The sequence below is a fragment of the Somniosus microcephalus genome, chromosome 1, assembly GCF_052327205.1.
Source record: "Somniosus microcephalus isolate GS21.2 chromosome 1, FLI_Smic_1.0, whole genome shotgun sequence".
Taxonomy (NCBI): Eukaryota; Metazoa; Chordata; class Chondrichthyes; order Squaliformes; family Somniosidae; genus Somniosus; species Somniosus microcephalus.
Genome location: NC_140987.1, coordinates 269,180,376 through 269,197,561, shown reverse-complemented (window position 1 = coordinate 269,197,561; position 17,186 = coordinate 269,180,376).

Sequence of the window (17,186 nt, the reverse complement as noted above, 5' to 3'; positions counted from 1 at the left end):
ATCACGTCACTCAACTGTAGGATGGCCCACCCGCACACTCAATTAACCCGCCCCCACTCGATGCAAATGAGTGGATAATGAGAGGAATTTTGAACGTTTTTTGGATACCATTAGCACAATTTTTGTCCGACTGTCGGCACAATTTTTGTCCAAGCAAAAAGTAAATACACCTACAAGAGTCCCCTAATGATGAGCTTTCTTTTGATATAACATATGTGTAGGTACGCTCTGTAACTTTTGATTGTATAGCCGGCCAGAAGATAGACAGAGAGATAGACAGACAGACATAGCCTTTTATATATATAGACTATCTGAAGTGCCCAGCGATGCCGATGGATTTTTGCGGGCATGTTGTTGTTGGAAGAGAGAGAGAGAGAGAGTGACTGGGGGGAAGAGAGAGCGCGACTGGGGGAAGAGAGAGCGCGACTGGGGGGAAGAGAGAGCGCGACTGGGGGGAAGAGAGAGAGCGACGGGGGAAGAGAGAGCGCGACTGGGGGAAGGGGGAAGGGGAGGGGACGGGGGGGAAAGGGGAGGGAGGGGGGGAAGGAGGGGAGGGGGGAAGGAGGGGGGGAGGGGGAGAAGGGGGAAAGGGGGGAAGGGTGGGGGAAGGGGGGAAAGGGGGAAGGGGGAAGGGGGGAAGGGGGGGAAGGGTGGGGGAAGGGGGAAGGGGGGAAGGGGAGGAGGGGGTGGGAGGTTGGAGGTTGGTGGGGTGGAGGAGGATGGGGAGGGGAGGAGGGGGAGTGGGGTGGAGTCGGGTGGGGTGGTGGAGGAGGGGGGAGGAGGGGGAGGGGTGGAGGGGGTGGGGGAGGAGGAGGGGGAGAAGGAGGGAGGAGGGGGGAGGAGGAGGGGGAGAGGAGGAGGGGGGAGGAGGAGGGGGAGGGGGGAGGGAGGAGGAAGGGGAGGGGGGAGGAAGGGAAGGGGGAGGGGAGGGTGAGGGGGAGAAGGGGAGAGGAAGGTGAGGAGGGGGAGAGGGAAGGAGGGGGGAGGAGGGGGGAGGGGGAGGGGTGGAGGAGGGGAGGGGAGGGAGAGGAGGGGAGGGGAGGGGTAGAGGAGGGGAGGGAAGGGGGAGGGGAGGGGGAGGGGGAAAGGAGGTGTGGGGGGAGAGGGGGAGGGGAGTGGGGGGAGGTGGGGGAAGGAGTGGGGGAGAAATTGAGGGGGGAGCCAGCAGACCCTCCCCCCTCTGCCGGTGATGGGGGGGGAAGGGGGAATGAGGGGGAGAGGGGGGAAGGGGGAAGGAGGTGGAGAGGGGTGAGGGGGGAGTCCCCGAGCCCCGCCCCCCGATCTCCCGATGTCCCGCTCCCCGATCTCCCGATGTCCCACCCCAACGATCTCCCGATGTCCAGAGCCCCGCCCCCCGATGTCCCGAGCCCCGCCCCCTGCCCTCCCGAGGCCCGATCTCATGAGGCCCGATCTCCCGAGCCCCGCCCCCCGATCTCCCGAGCGCCGATCTCCCGAGGCCCGATCTCTGATCTCCCGAGCCCCGCCACCCCATCTCCCGAGGCTCGCCCCCCCCGACCTCCGAGGCCCGATCTCATGAGCCCTGCCCTCCCCCCCTGAGCCCCGGTCTGCGATGGGTGGTGCCTAGCTCGGGCGTGGCTGGGCAAAAGCGGCCCAGGCTTACAGGCCTGGAAAAACGGTGAAAGGTAGGAAAATTCTAGATGTTAGAGAAAAGATTTACAAATTAATTAACTTTTTTTAAAAACAATTTGTGTTTGAAAAGCAACTTTTTTTTGCTGGAAATGTAGATTTGAAAAGAAACACGCAGAAAGTGGGAAAAAGAAATGAAAAGTTTGGAATCAAGATGGCGGCCACTCACCTCGGTTCAGAATGATAAGGCCCGCCCACACACGCACCGATTGGTCAACCGTCAGGTCACTGAACTGTAGGATTGGTCAATCATCACATCACTCAACTGTAGGATGGCCCGCCTGCACACACAATGATCCCGCCCCCACTCGATGCAAATGAGCGGGTAATGAGAGGAATTTTGAACATTTTTTGGCTACCGTCGGCACAATTTTTGTCTGAGCAAAAAGTAAATACACCTACAAGAGTCCCCTAATGATGAGCTTTCTTTTGATATATAACATATGTGTAGGTACGCTCTATAACTTTTGATTGTATAGCCGGCCAGAGAGATAGACAGAGAGACAGACAGGCAGAGAGACAGACAGAGAGACAGACAGAGAGACAGACAGACAGACATATCCTTTTTATATATATAGATAAGAAAGGACCCTAGGCTAAATCATCTTACCTGCACTGTGAGGTTGTATGCCCGGAATACTCGATCTAACGGCAAAAATCAGGAGCCATTTTCTATAAGTTTTTTTAGTTCTCGTTCTTTTTTTTCCCCAGTCAGGCATTGCAAGGTCTGTAGCTATAGCAACAGCTTCAGCTAGAGACGCTTGCAGCTGCAGCCGACTCTTTAGAAGCTGTTGCTAAGCAACAGTGTTTGTTGTCAGATACGGAGATGAAAACCTCTGTATGCTTCAACATTAACTTTGTATGTCCGGCAGTTTTGATAGAGCGGCAACACGCCGGTCCCGTTGGTGCCGGATATCACAAAGTTTCCTGTAACAGCATTGGCTATACATTGTGTTATTGTCCCTATGTGGTCTCCGCCATAGAAACATACTTAAGATGACATGTTAAACCAAGGCACCGTCTGCCCTCGAAGGTGGACGTAAAAGATCCCAGGGCACTATTTTGAAGAAGAGCAGGGGAGTTCTCCAATATTTATCCCTCAACCAACATCAGTAAAAACAAATTATCTTGTCATGATGACACTGTTGTTTGTGGGACCTTGCTGGGCACTAATTGGCTGCCACATTTAAAAAAAATATTTGTTTATGGGATGTGGGCATCACTGGCAAAGCCAGCATTTATTGCCCATCCCTAGTTGCCCTTGAGAAGGTGGTGGTGAGCCGCCTTTTTGAACCGCTGCCATCCGTGTGGTGAAGGTACTCCCACAGTGCTGTTAGGGAGGGAGTTCCAGGGTTTTGACCCAGCAACGATGAAGGATCAACAATATATTTCCAAGTCAGGATGGTGTGTGACTTGCAGGGGAACTTGGAGGTGGTGGTGTTCCCATGTGCTTGCTGCCCTTGCCCTTCTAGGTGGAAGAGGTTGCGAGTTTGGGAGGTGATGCCAAAGAAGCCTTGGCGAGTGGCTGCAGTGCATCTTTCCTACATTATAACAGTGACTACACTTCAAAAGGGACATCCTGAGGTTGGTGAAAGGTGCTTTATAAATGCAAGTTCTTTATTTTAAACCTGCGAACATCTTCCCCAGCTACTAATGCTTTTTATGATGGTGTGTGGATTATTAGAAGAAGGAAAAAGAAACATCACATTAGAAATCTGCTAAAATAGCTCCACCTATTTTGCTGAGATTAATCTTTTTGTGAAAATATTAATTTTTATTGAGGTTAGATGTTTTTGTTTTACTTTGTTTTAGTGTATTGTATCTATATTTACCACCACAACATTTTAGATCTTAGATTCCAGCTGAGGGGGAAGGCACCTGTGGCCTTGATGTTACTCTGTGGTGGTCTTGTCAAGAAATTCTGAAGTGCATTGTTCACAGCATGGAGAGACTACCAGTGCTGCGGCAAGGGAAAGGGCAGCAAGGAATGATTGGGTGTCATAAACTGCATCGGCAGGCACTGATTACAGTTGGATAAACAATCTTTTCAGTCAAAATTCATCCCATCATTACTTTGAAGTAATTGTATATACAACCTCGGCTTGAAACACTTTTTTGTCCTTAATTTGTCTCTGCCCACAGCTGGACTGGTGGTTTCCTGAAAAGAGACAGGAGAAAATGGGTGCCTTTGCGCCTCCCGTTATCGTCTCCGGGGGGCGATAATGGGGCGATAACCACTTACCGCCCAGGCACGGCGAGAATATCGCCTCCCGCTAAATTCGACAGGAGGTTTGCGACGGCGGTATGGCGTTGCGCTCTGATCTCCTTCGCCCAGAGATCGTGACATCATCGCCGTGCGCATCGCCCCAGTAACGCCCCAGACCCGAACTTCAGTTTCGCCCCCTGCAGCATTGCCGGGCGACAACACTGGCAGCTGCAGGAGGCGTTCATCGAGAGGCCGGGTGCTTCGGGGGCGAAAGGTAAAGGGGAGGTTGGTGAGGTAAGTGCCTAAATTTCTTTAATTGATTGGGTCAATTTTTTTTCCATCTCCTGGGCTGCGATCGATCGGCCCGGCACTCTGCTGGAGTGCATGGGGCTGATCGAGCCGATTTGCAGCCTCCATCGGAGACCAGCTAACTGACCCCAATGCAGAGCCTGCAGCGATGGCCATTCTCTTTAAGGAAGGGAAGGAGCCTCGGATCTCGGCAGCGCTGCATGGGACATTGTGCAGCGTTGCACCACTACCGTCCTGCCTGCGTCCTTTAGCGTTCCAGGGAGGAAGTGGAGTGCTAAACCCAATTTCGTGAAATCTGGGAATCATTAGCGCTTCGCGCTAAGCTTCCCAGCTTTCAAATGTTACCGCCCCCAAATGGGGCGATAATGAATTTCTCCCCCAAGGAGCTTAAAGGTTTTATTAGCATTGTGACGCATTACTGAATCCCATTATCTTGTGGCCCAGGCAAGATGAACGATGTGAAAAAACATTCTATCTCCACACTTAATTGTGATGGATCAGCCAATTCCAACTACAAATACTCCCATCCCCACCCCCCATACTAAGACTATGGTTAATCAGGGTTCATTTTTTTTCACATCTGTGCTATTTATGCCTCTTTATTTATACCATCTGTCGAATTTAAATTGTTTATCTGATAGAAAATACATCATATGCAGCAGGGAGCCATCCCAACACAGAGCTACCGAGGAATACTGCGGCAGTGCTCTCACGCCCTGGCAGTGCCTTCACCTTTGTTTTTTCCATGATAGTTCATTTTCAGCAGCCCAATATCCACCTGACTCTGTTTTGCTTGGCTGCAGTAAGTGTGAAAGGGCTCTCCCCTCACCCAGACCTACTGTGCCGCCCTGTCATCCTGCAGCCCCTCTCAGTTGTGAATCTTAATCTGCCAGTTTCTTTTTTTTTGTTTCCCCCTCACCCCCACTCACTCTTGCAACTTTCACGGTTGTTGCAAGCTTTTTTCTCAGGGGAAGCAGTGGAAAAATATTAATTTCCCGCTCCCCCCATTAAATTTCACGACAAGTCGGCAGCTTTCAGTTATTGCTAATCAAGAATAACCAGTCACTTAGACAACTCACTGCGACTGAAGCCGCGGAGCGCATCATAAATTTATAGGGTTTTATTTCACTGCTGCAGTGATTGCTTATTTAATTAAAATCATATGCTAAATTATGCAGTCAATTATTTTATCTTGTTTTAACGGTTTTGCACATTAGCGCCTCAATGGTGAACGTATATTTTTAAAGTTAATCTCCGTTGGGCAAGTAGACATTAATCTTGAAAATAACGTGCAATTTTGGTAGCGGGAAGTGGCAATGTTGTGGTGCAGGGATGAGCAGTAACAGATCTTAAAGTGGAATGAGCATCCTGTTCCTGTGTTCCTTTTACTTACTTTCTTACTGTTGGCTGACCCCTTGCAGTGGATTATGTCTTGCAGAGACACCACATCATGAGCAACGATGATAATTCGTAGATGAAGGCCCACAGAAATAAATTCGGCATCTGCTGTCTTCTCGTATTCTGAGCCCTAAGCTCTGGAAACTACACCACCGCTCTACCTCTCTATCCTCCTTTAAGATGCTCCTTGAAACCTACCTCACTGACCAAGCTTTTGGTCACCTGCCCTAATATCTCCTTATGTGTCTCGGTGTCAAATTTTATTCGATAACGGTCCTGTGAAGCGCCTTGGGATGGTTTACTACATTAAGGGCAATATATAAATGCAAGTTGTTGTTGTGAAGTCACCCTCACCATTTGGTACCTATTCTTGGGGTGTGGACAGAGCCCAAAACTGCTCACTGTACTCTAACCAGGGCTTTGTATAGCTGCAGCATAACTTCTACCCCCTTATATTCTATCCTCTACATATAAAGGCCAGCATTCCATTAGTCTTTTTGATTATTTTCTGTACCTGTTCGTTACATTTTAATGATCTATGTACCTGGACCCCCGAGTCTCTTTGGGCCTCCACTGATTTTAGCCTTTCACCATGTAGAAAGTACCCTGTTCTATCTTTTTTAGATCCAAAGTGGGTGACCTCACACTTTCCTACATTGAAATTCATTTGCCACAGTTTTGCCCATTCACTTAATCTATCTTTATCCCTTTGTAATTTTATGCTTTCATCTACACTGCCTACAATGCCGCCTATCTTTGTGCGATTGGGAAATTTGGATGTATGACTTTCTATCCTATCATCTAAGTTGTTAATAAGTACGGTGAATAGTTGAGGCCCCAGGGATCTTCCTCTACTGTAAATACTGACACAAAGTAATTAATCAATATGTCTGCCATTTCCTTATTATCATTGACAATAATCAGTTTTTAAGGGGCCAACATTACTCCTGACCATGCTCTTTTTCCTAAATTAATTGTAAAAATTCTGTGTGTTGATTTTGATATCCCTGACAAGTTTCTTTTCATATCCCTTTTTGTTGCTCTCACTATCTGTTTTGTCACCCTTTGATGTTCTTTCACATTTGCTAGGTACTGTGCTATTTTTTGCATTTTTGTATGTTTTTCCTTTTAGTTTTATATTGTCTCTTGCCTCTTTAGTTGCCCATGGCTGGTTTTTTTTTGCAAGTAGAGCTCTTGCCCCTCAGGGGTATAAACTGATTCTGTATCACGTTAAATTCTTTTTTAACACCTCCCACTGATCTTCTATCGTTTTACCCATTAACAGATTTGCCCAGTTTACTGTGGACAGTCTCTATCTCATCCTTTTGAAGTCGGCCTTACCCAAATCTAGAATCTAAGTAGCTGTTTCACGTTTGTCCCTTTCAAACACTACATTGAACTCAATCATATTATGATGGCTATTAGATAAATGTTCATGCACTGTTAGGCTGTTTACCAAATCTGGCTCATTACTCATTGCTAAATCTAATACGGCCTGCCCCCTTGTTGTTTCTAGGACATATTGTTGCAGAAAACTATCCCGGACAGACTCAAGAAATTCACTACCTTTCTGACATCTGCTAATCTGCTTATCGCAATCTATATGATAGTTAAAATCCCCCATTAAAACCACTCTGCCTTTGTTGCATACTCATGTAATCTCTGCATTTAAGCAATCTAGCACTTCACAGCTGCTAGCAGGGGGCCCATACACAACTCCCACTACAGTCTTAAATCCTTTCCTATTCCTATGTACCCCACAGCTGCACTCATTAAATTAATTTCCCACATTACAACAGTGACTACACTCCAAAAGTACTTTATTGGCTGTGAAGCGCTTTGAGATGTCCGATGGTCATGAAAGGTGCTATATCAATGCAAGTCTTTCTTTTAATTGAAAGCCCAACTAAATTAGCCGAGTTATACTCAATAACTACAACACCCCACCCTCTTCACTAAGTTGCATTCAATAAATTAAGCAAGATCTCCCAATGAATTAATTCAAACTACGCTCACTAAATAGGTATACTTTTCAATGAATGATTCCTACATTTTCCCATGGGCTGTCCTTTATTGCTACTACTCTTTGGTATCTCTTCACTTGAACCAATGTTCACCAGTGTCTCATGCAGTGTCTGTCTCTTTGTCTTTCGCTCTATCCATCTGATTGAGTGTCTGTCTTATTCTCTAGCTCTTTGTTTGCTGAGTGCAGACCTCCCGGCCTGACTGATTGACTAACTGCTGTGACTCAGTGTCTGCCTGAATGGGCCTGAATGGGACTGAATGGCCACATTTCTGAATTCCTAGTGTCACTTTGTGTCATGGGACTCCGGATTTTAATGATTGTGAAATTGAAATTTTTTTCCCTGTGTGACTTGTGTAGTTTTCATCAGTGAAATATTTGTGAAAGAGAACAGAAGAGAAGGATTGAGAGCTTTTAGTGTGGGACAGAATGGTGTTTAATGGAGAAGCAACACAATCTCTGGTCCAGTTTCACTTCTTGGTCATTCTCCAGAGTCCCTGTGGTCCATGGACAAACTTCCCCTCAGAGTCTCGTGCTGTGCTTTAATATAAGGCTCAAAATCCTGGAACTCCCTACCTAAAAGCATTGTGGTCGCACTTTCACCAGACAGACTGCAACGGATCAAGAAGATGGCCACCACCACCACCGTCTCAAAGGCTAATAGGGATGGGCAATAAATGCTGACTTTGCCAGCAATGCTCATATCCCGAGAATGAATTAGAAAAAAAATTCTGTCACTTTATTTTTCCAGCTTCTCTGTCCAAAAAGGTGCTGACTCTTACTGGGGTATGGCTTCATGGGGATTGGCCATCACTGGGCAACTCACCCAAATGGCCATTCTTCATGTATCAGTGAGTGTTAGCAGGCTATTTGAACATGGGATGCATCTCCGCAGAGGTTAATCCTGCCATTACCCAATGATTGCAGGTGCACATTTTCCAACAGGCGTCACTGGATAGTGATTAGGAAACAAAGTCTTGGCTGTTTCTTTCCTTCCTGAACTGAGGACACCTATACCAACTCTGGCTGACATCAGTTAACTCAGCACAGATTGAGGATCAAAACTACGACCTATGGCTTAATAATACTAAGTATTGGGGGAGCAGAAGTTGTCCTTTATTGTGGCGCGTAAGATAACTGTATTGTTGGGCATTTCTCTGCTTGGACCAATGCTTGACAGAGTTTCATGGCGAGGGTTCCAGCTGGTTAAGGCCCAATCCTTGGTTCCTCGCCTAACTCTCTGTGGTCTCCAGTCAAACGTTCTCTTAAGCTATTGAGTTGTGCTTCCTATTGCATATAACACTTTTCTAGGTCACCTCATTTTAGCATTGCCATGTGATCATTATAACTAATCCATTCTCATCTCTCTCCACATTACTGTCTCCTCCTTTCCATGTACATTTAAAAAGAATACTTTGTTTTCACTCTTCAGTCTGTCACATTCTTTTCAGACAATTTGGTGCCATTTTTCCGTTTATGTCGGTAGAGATCGATTCATTCTTTCGAGTCCATAGTCTGAGTTGTTTTGCTTGTTTTAATTTTGCCCTCTGTGTTCTTCCTTCCATTCTGTACTGATATCTCAGTCAATCTATTGTGGCAAAGCCACCAACGGACTCCTGTATAAATGTATAACTGCCTTTAACAGAGTGCTACAGCACCTATGTTTGTTTACTGTATGTAAATAGCTGTTCTGGATAAGCCCCAGAATCAGCGCGATGACATCATCACATTGGTCACATGACGCCCCGAACGGCGGGAAACGTGATGACATCATGACGTCAGAGAGTGGGAGGTTCCCAACTCAGACCTCGTGAAACCAGCACCAGAAAAGACCTGTTGATTATTTCTCCTCCATGCAATTGTTTCTTCTCTAGTTTCCATTAAATTTTGTTTTATTATCGGACTGACTCAACCTCAGTGCTTCAGTTAGGGATCTGATGATTCCTACACGACACTAATTTCAATGCCCTGGTCTGTGAAAAAGCCCCATCTTCATTGATATTTTTAAACCTACACAACAATACTCTTCAAATTCATGTATAATTCTACTCACAGAGGAAGAATATTTGAAGGTTTGCTCAGAGGTGACTTTGACAACAATTTGGTTTGCGAAACCTATCATTATACACAAAATGTGGATCAGCAGCTGCATATTTCTAGATCTTCATATGATCTGCCTGTGGTTATGAAACTAGGATATATGGATGTTAATTAATGAGAAACAGATGCCAGATTTAAGCTAGCTATCCAATTGTAACAACAACTCCATAATACATCTCTTATTTGTAATGCCATGAAGGGTGATATCTTATTAATAACCATATTTTTTCTAGCCTGAGTTATGGCAGACATACGCACATTGAACTGAATTCTAATCTGCAGGAATGCATGGGTTTGGGTGCGGGTGGGGGGTTAACACTGGCAAAACTGGCAGCGTGTCGGGAAGCCGGCTCCAATCCGCCGACCTTCGCATTTCACTCAAGTGCGTTAGGCTGCATGCGCACAACCCCCTCGGGAGAGTTGGGTTGCCAATTACTAAGTGTTGGTCGCACAATTAGACGATATTTCAACACACTTTTGACTTTAACGGCAGGTCAATGGGTTTCCCAGGCTTTCTGAAACTTGTCAGTGAAACCAAGGCGAGTACACAGCAGCAATTGAGGGGGCTGCAGCAATCTCAGGCAAAGATGCCAATGAATACTCCGTCCTCACAGCTGCTTTCTTACCTGCTAGTGGGAAAGGGTTTGTTCACAATACTTTTGCTGAGAGGTTACTTTCTGCACTTTCGAGGTTACGTTCTATACTTTGGAAGTTTGCTCTATCACATCAGGATGGGTGCTGCTTATGCTGTCTTAGGTTGGACCTCAGCTGAGGGCCAACGTGACCAGCAACAGCAACAGCAACAGCCCCCGCAGCCTGCTGGTCACAGACCAGTAGCTGCACACCAGAGAGGGAAGCAGCAGAGAGGGGAGCAATAGAGAGGAGAGCAGCAGAAAGGCGACCAACAGAGAGGGAACTAGCAGAGATGGGACCAGCAGAGAGGGGACTAGCAGAGATGGGACCAGCAGAAAGGGGACTAGCAGAGATGGGACCAGCAGAGAGGGGACCAGCAGAGATGGGACCAGCAGAGAGGGGACTCGCAGAGAGCTGCAGCTCGCAGGAGGCACTACCCATGAAACAGTACCTAAAGCCAGAGGCTCAGTTTCCCTGACATATCTGAACACCAGTGTCTCAGGAGGCTCAGGATGTCACACCAAGTGGTGGCAGAGTCTGCAGCCACCGAGAAGAAGACCTGCTGCATGCTGGACTTGGTGGCCATTTGTTACGAGCACTTGTCAAAGTCATCAAAGCCTTCAACTTTTTTGCTTCCAGATCCTTCCAGGACTCTGCCGCAGATATATCCAGGATCTCCCAGTTGGCTTGTTTGTAAGGGCTGGCAATTATGTCAAATTTGCCACTGATGATGCCACTCAGAATGAGTGGGTGCTCAGCTTTGCGGCTCAGGCTGGCTTCCCACAGATGCAGGGCGCCATTGACTGAACACACATGACAATCCGGGCACCCCCAGAATAGCCAGGATTATTTGTCAACCGCAAGGGCTTCCACTCCATCAATGTGCAGCTGGTATGCAATCACGAAACCAGGGAGAGTTCAAAAGCAGCGGGAGCAGGGCTAGAGCGCCAAAACCCGGGAGAGTTCAAAATCAGCAGGAGCAGGGCTAGAGCGCCAAAACCCGGGAAAGTACAAAAGCAGCAGGAGCAGCGTGAGAGTGCCAAAACCCGGAGAGTCCAAAAGCAGCGGGCGCAGAGCGAGAGCACCAAATTCCGGGAGAGTTCAAAAGCAGTGGTAGCAGGGCTAGAGCGCCAAAACCAGGGAGAGTTCAAAAGCAGCGGGAGCAGGGCAAGAGCGGCAAATCCCGGGAGAGTTCAAAAGCAGCGGGAGCAGAGCGAGAGCGCCAGAACCAGGGAGAGTTCCAAATCAGCGGGAGCAGAGCGGGAGCACCAGAACCCGGGAGAATTCAAAAGCTGCGGGCGGAGAGCGAGAGCGCCAAAACCTGGGAGAGTCCAAAAGCAGCGGGAGCAGAGCGAGAGCACCAAAACCCAGGTGAGTTCTAAAGCAGCGGGAGCAGGGCAAGAGCGGCAAATCCCGAGAGATTTCAACACAGCGGGAGCAGAGCGAGAGCGCCAAAACCCGGGAGAATTCAAAAGCAGCGGGAGCAGGGCAAGAGCGGCAAATCCCGAGAGATTTCAACACAGCAGGAGCAGGGCGAAAGCGCCAAAACCCAGGAGAGTCCAAAAGGAGCGGAAGCAGAGCGAGAGCGCCAAAACCCGGGAGAGATCAAAAGCAGCGGGAGCAGAGTGAGAGCGCCGAAACCCAGGAGACTGCAAAAGCTGCAGGAGCAGAGCAAGAGCGCCGAAAACCAGGAGAGTTCAAAAGCAACCGAAGCATTGCGAGAGCGCCCAAAATCCGGGAGTGTTCAAAATCAGCAGGAGCAGGGCGAGAGCGCCAAAAATCCGGGAGTGTTCAAAATCAGCAGGAGCAGGGCTAGAGCGCCAAAACCCGGAGAGTCCAAAAGCAGCGGGCGCAGAGCGAGAGCGCCGAAACCCAGGAGAGTTCAAAAGCAGGGGGAGCATGGCAAGAGCGCCAAAACCCAGGTGAGTTCTAAAGCAGCGGGAGCATGGCAAGAGCGGCAAATCCCGGGAGAGTTCAACACAGCGGGAGCAGAGCGAGAGCGCCAGAACCAGGGAGAGTTCCAAAGCAGCGGGAGCAGAGCGAGAGCGCCAAAACCCGGGAGAATTCAAAAGCTGCGGGCGGAGAGCGAGAGCGCCAAAACCTGGGAGAGTTCATAAGCAGCGGGAGCAGTGCGAGAGCACCAAACACCCGTGAGAATTCAAAAAATGCGGGCGCAGAGCGAGAGCCACAAGACCTGGGAGAGTTCATAAGCAGCGGGAGAAGGGCGAGAGCGCCAAAACCCAGGTGAGTTCTAAAGCAGCGGGAGCAGGACAAGAGCGGCAAATCCCGAGAGATTTCAACACAGCGGGAGCAGAGCGAGAGCGCCAAAACCCAGGAAATTCCAAAAGCAGCGGGAGCAGAGCGAGAGCGCCAAAACCCAGGAAATTCCAAAAGCAGCAGGAGCAGGGCGAGAGCGCCAAAACCCAGGAAATTCCAAAAGCAGCAGGAAAAGGGCGAAAGCGCCAAAACCCGGGAGAATTCAAAAGCTGCGTGAGCAGAGCGAGAGCGCAAAAACCCGGGAAATTTCAAAAGCAGCGGGAACAGGGTGAGAGCACCAAAACCCAGGTGAGTTCTAAAGCAGCGGGAGCTGGGCAAGAGCGGCAAATCCCAGGAGAATTCAACACAGCGGGAGCAGGGCAGGAGCGCCAAAACCCGGGAGAGTTCAAAAGCAGCGGGACGAGAGCAAGCGGGCCAAATCTGGGAGGGTTCAAAAGCAGCAGGAGCAGAGCGAGAGCGCCAAACACCCGGGAGTGTTCAAAAGCAGCGGGAGCAAAGCGAGAGCACCAAAACCCGGGAGAGTTCAAAAGCAGCGGGAGCAGTGCGAGAGCGCCAAAACCCAGGAGAGTTCACAAGCAGCGGGAGCAGAGCGAGAGCGCGAAAACCTGGGAGAGTTCAAAAGCAGCGGGAGCAGAGTGAGAGCGCCAAAACACGGGAGAGTTCAAAAGTAGCGGAGGCAGGGCAATGGTGGTAAAACCCGGGAGAGTTCAAAGCAGCGGGAGCAGAGCGAGAGCCCAAAACCCCGGAGAGTTCAAAAGCAGCGGGAGCAGAGCGAGCTCGCCAAAAACCCAGAAGTGTTCAAAAGCAGCGGGAGCAGAACGAGAGCGCCAAATTCCAGGAGAGTTCAAAAGCAGCGGGAGCAGGGCGAGAGCGAGAAAACCCGAGAGAGTTCAAAAGCAGCGGGAGCAGGGCGAGAGCGAGAAAACCCGAGAGAGTTCAAAAGCAGCGGGAGCAGGGCGAGAGCGAGAAAACCCGAGAGAGTTCAAAAGCAGCGGGAGCAGGGCGAGAGCGGCAAAAGCCGGGAAAGATCAAAAGCAGTGGCAGCAGGGTGAGAGCGCCAAAACCCAGGAGAGTTCAAAAGTAGCGGGAGCAGAGCGAGTGCACCGAAACCCGGGAGAGTTCAAAAGCAGCGGGAGCAGAGCGAGTGCACCGAAACCTGGGAGAGTTCAAAAGCAGCGGGAGATGCTGAGATACAAAGGACCGGTGAGTGTAATGAAGTAAAAAGTAAACAAAGTGTGATGTCATCAGAAAGCAGGTAAATGATTGGTTGGTGAGTATTTCTCTATTTCTCGCTATTCTTCCAAACTTGAGCGTTTAAATTTAAGTGCCTTGGTGTAGATTAAAACATATAAACGTTCCAAATTTTAAAACAAATTAATTAATTGATATGGGAGACCAGGCAGTGTGTTGTTGCATGTGGGAGCTTGTGGACACCATTGAGGTCCAGGGTGACCACATCTGCAGTAAATGTTGGCTGCTCGAGGAACTTCAGCTCAGAGTTGATGAGCTGGAGTCCAAGCTTCGGACACTGCGACACATTAGGGAGGGGGAGCGTTACCTGGACACTATGTTCCAGGAGGCAGTCACACCCACTAGAATAATTACTTCCAATTTGTCCCATTGTCAGCGACAGGAGGGTTTCACTGCAAGTGAGGCAGGCATTGGGATCCAGGATGTAGTGGTGGAGGAGCCTCAGCCCTTGGCCTTGTCCAACAGGTAAGAGATTTTTGCTCCCTGTATGGACGAGGCCAGGGACTACAGGGAGGATGAGCAAACTGACCATAGCACTGTGGTACAGGGAGCCATTCAAGTGGGGGCAGCAAAAAAAATGTTGTATTGATTGGGGACAGTATAGTGAGGGGGATAGATGCTGTTCTCTGCAGCCGAGAGCGTGAGTCCCGAAGGCTTTGTTGCTTGCCCGGTGCCAGGGTTAAGGACATCGCCTCTGGGCTGGAGAGGAACTTGGAGTGGGAGGGGGAAGATCCAGTTGTCATGGTCCACGTAGGTACCAATGACATAGGTAGGACATAGAAAGAGGTTCTGCTAAGAGAGTATGAGCAGCTAGGGGCTAAATTAAAAAACAGAACCACAAAGGTAATAATATCTGGATTACTACCTGAGCCACGAGCGAATTTGCATAGGGTAAATAAGATCAGAGAAATGAACGAGTGGCTCAAAGACTGGTGTGGGAGAAATGGGTTTCAATTTGTGGGGCACTGGCACCCGTACTGGGATAAGAGGGAGCTGTTCCGTTTGGATGGGCTTCACTTGAACCATGCTGGTGCTAGAGTCCTGGCGAATCGAATAACTAGAGCTGTAGAGAGAGCTTTAAACTAAATAGTTGGGGGGGGGGGATCCAGGTGAGCAGGAATATAAAAAGTCAATGAGAAATGAGAAAGCAATAGAGCAGGATAGAGATGGGGGAAATAATAACCAGAGTGTGACAGGAAGGGACAGAATGTTTAAAAATAAGTGTAGCAGAAAAAAAGGCCAAAATAAGGAAAAATGGTAAAAAGACAAAGTTAAAAGCTCTATATCTGAATGCGCACAGTTTTCGTAACAAGATAAATGAGTTGACGGCACAAATAGATCCAAATGGGTATGATCTGATCACCATTACAGAGACGTGGTTGCAAGCCGACCAGGACTGGGAACTGAATATTCCAGGGTATATGATAATGCGGAAGGATAGAAAGAAAGGAAAGGGAGGTGGGGTAGCTTTGTTGGTAAAAGATGGGATCAGTGCAGTGGTGAGAAGTGACATTGGCTCAGAAGATCAAGATGTAGAATCGGTTTGGATGGAGATAAAAAATAATAAGGGGAAAAGTCTCTGGTGGGTGTAGTCTACAGGCCCCCGAACAGTAGCAATGCTGTTGGACAGAATACAAATCAACAAATAATGGAGGTCTGTAAAAAAGGTATGGTAATAATCATGGGTGATTTTAATCTCCATATTAATTGGACAAATCAAAGTGGCCATGGTAGCCTAGAGGAGGCGTTCATAGAGTGCATCCGGGATGTTTTCCTAGAACAGTATGTAATGGAACCAACCAGGGAGCAGGCTATCTTGGATCTGGTACTATATAATGAGACAGAATTAATAAATGATCTCATAGTAAAGGATCCTCAAGGAAAGAGAGACCATAGCATGGTGAATATCAAATTCAGTTGGAGGGTGAGAAAGTTGTATCCCAAACCAGTGTCCTGATCTTAAACAAAGGCAATTATAATGGCATGAGGACAGAACTGGCTAAAGTGGACTGGAAAAACAAATTAAAGGGTAAGAAAGTTGAAATGCAGTGGCGGACATTTAAGGAGATATTTCATAACTCTCAACAAAAATATATTCCAGTGAGAAAGAAAGATTTTAAGAGAAGGGGGCACCATCCATGGCTTACTAAGGAAGTAAAGAATGGTATCAAATTGAAAATGAAGGCATACAATGTTGCCAAGATTGGTGAGAGAACAGAGGGTTGGGAATTTTTTAAAAACCAGCAAAGATGACTAAAAAAATAATAAAGAGAGAGAAGATGAATTATGAGAGTATGCTGGCAGAAACATTAAAACAGAGAGTAAGAGCTTCTACAGGTATATAAAAAGGAAGAGGGTAGCTAAAGTAAAAACTGGTCCCTTAGAGGATGAGACTGGGGAATTAATAATGGGGAACCGGGAAATGGCAGAGAATCTGCACAAATATTTTGCATCTTTCTTCACTGTAGAAAACACTGAAAACATCCCAATAATGGATAATCAAGGGGCCACAGGGAGTGGGGAACTAAAGACAATCACTATCTCTCAGGAAATAGTACTAAGTAAAATAATGGGACTAAAAGATGACAAGTCCCCTGGACCAGATGGCCTGTATCCCAAGGTCTTAAAAGAAGTGGCTGCAGAGATAATGGGTGCATTGGTTGCAATATACCAAATTTCCCTGGACTCTGGAGTGGTCCCAGCGGATTGGAAAACCGCAAATGTAACACCCCTATTTAAGAACGGAATGAGACAGAAAGCAGGCAACTATAGACCAGTTAGCCTAACATCTGTCGTTGGAATAATGCTGGGCTCCGTCATTAAGGAAGCAGTAGCAAGGCATTTAAAAAAACATACTGCAGTCAAACAGAGTCAGCATGGTTTTAGGAAAGGGAAATCAAGTTTAACAGATTTGCTGGAGTTCTTTGAGGATGTAACAAGCAGGGTGGACAAGGGTGAGCCAGCGGATATGGTGTATTTGGATTTCCAGAAGGCATTCGATAAGTTGCCACATAAAAGGTTACTGCATAAGATAAGAGCTCACAGAGTTGGGGGTAATATATTAGCATGTATAGAGAATTGGCTAACTAACAGAAAGCAGAGAGTTGGGATAAATGGATCATTTTCTGGTTGGGAAATGGTAACTAGTTGGGTGCCACAAGGATCGGTGCTGGGGCCCCAACTATTTACAATTTACATTAATGACTTGGATGAAGGGATCGAGTGTAATGTAGCCAAGTTTGCGGATGACACAAAGATGGGTGGGAAAGCAAGTTGTGCAGAGGACTCAAAGAATCTGCAAAGGGATATAGACAGGCTAGGTGAGTGGGCAAACATTTGGCA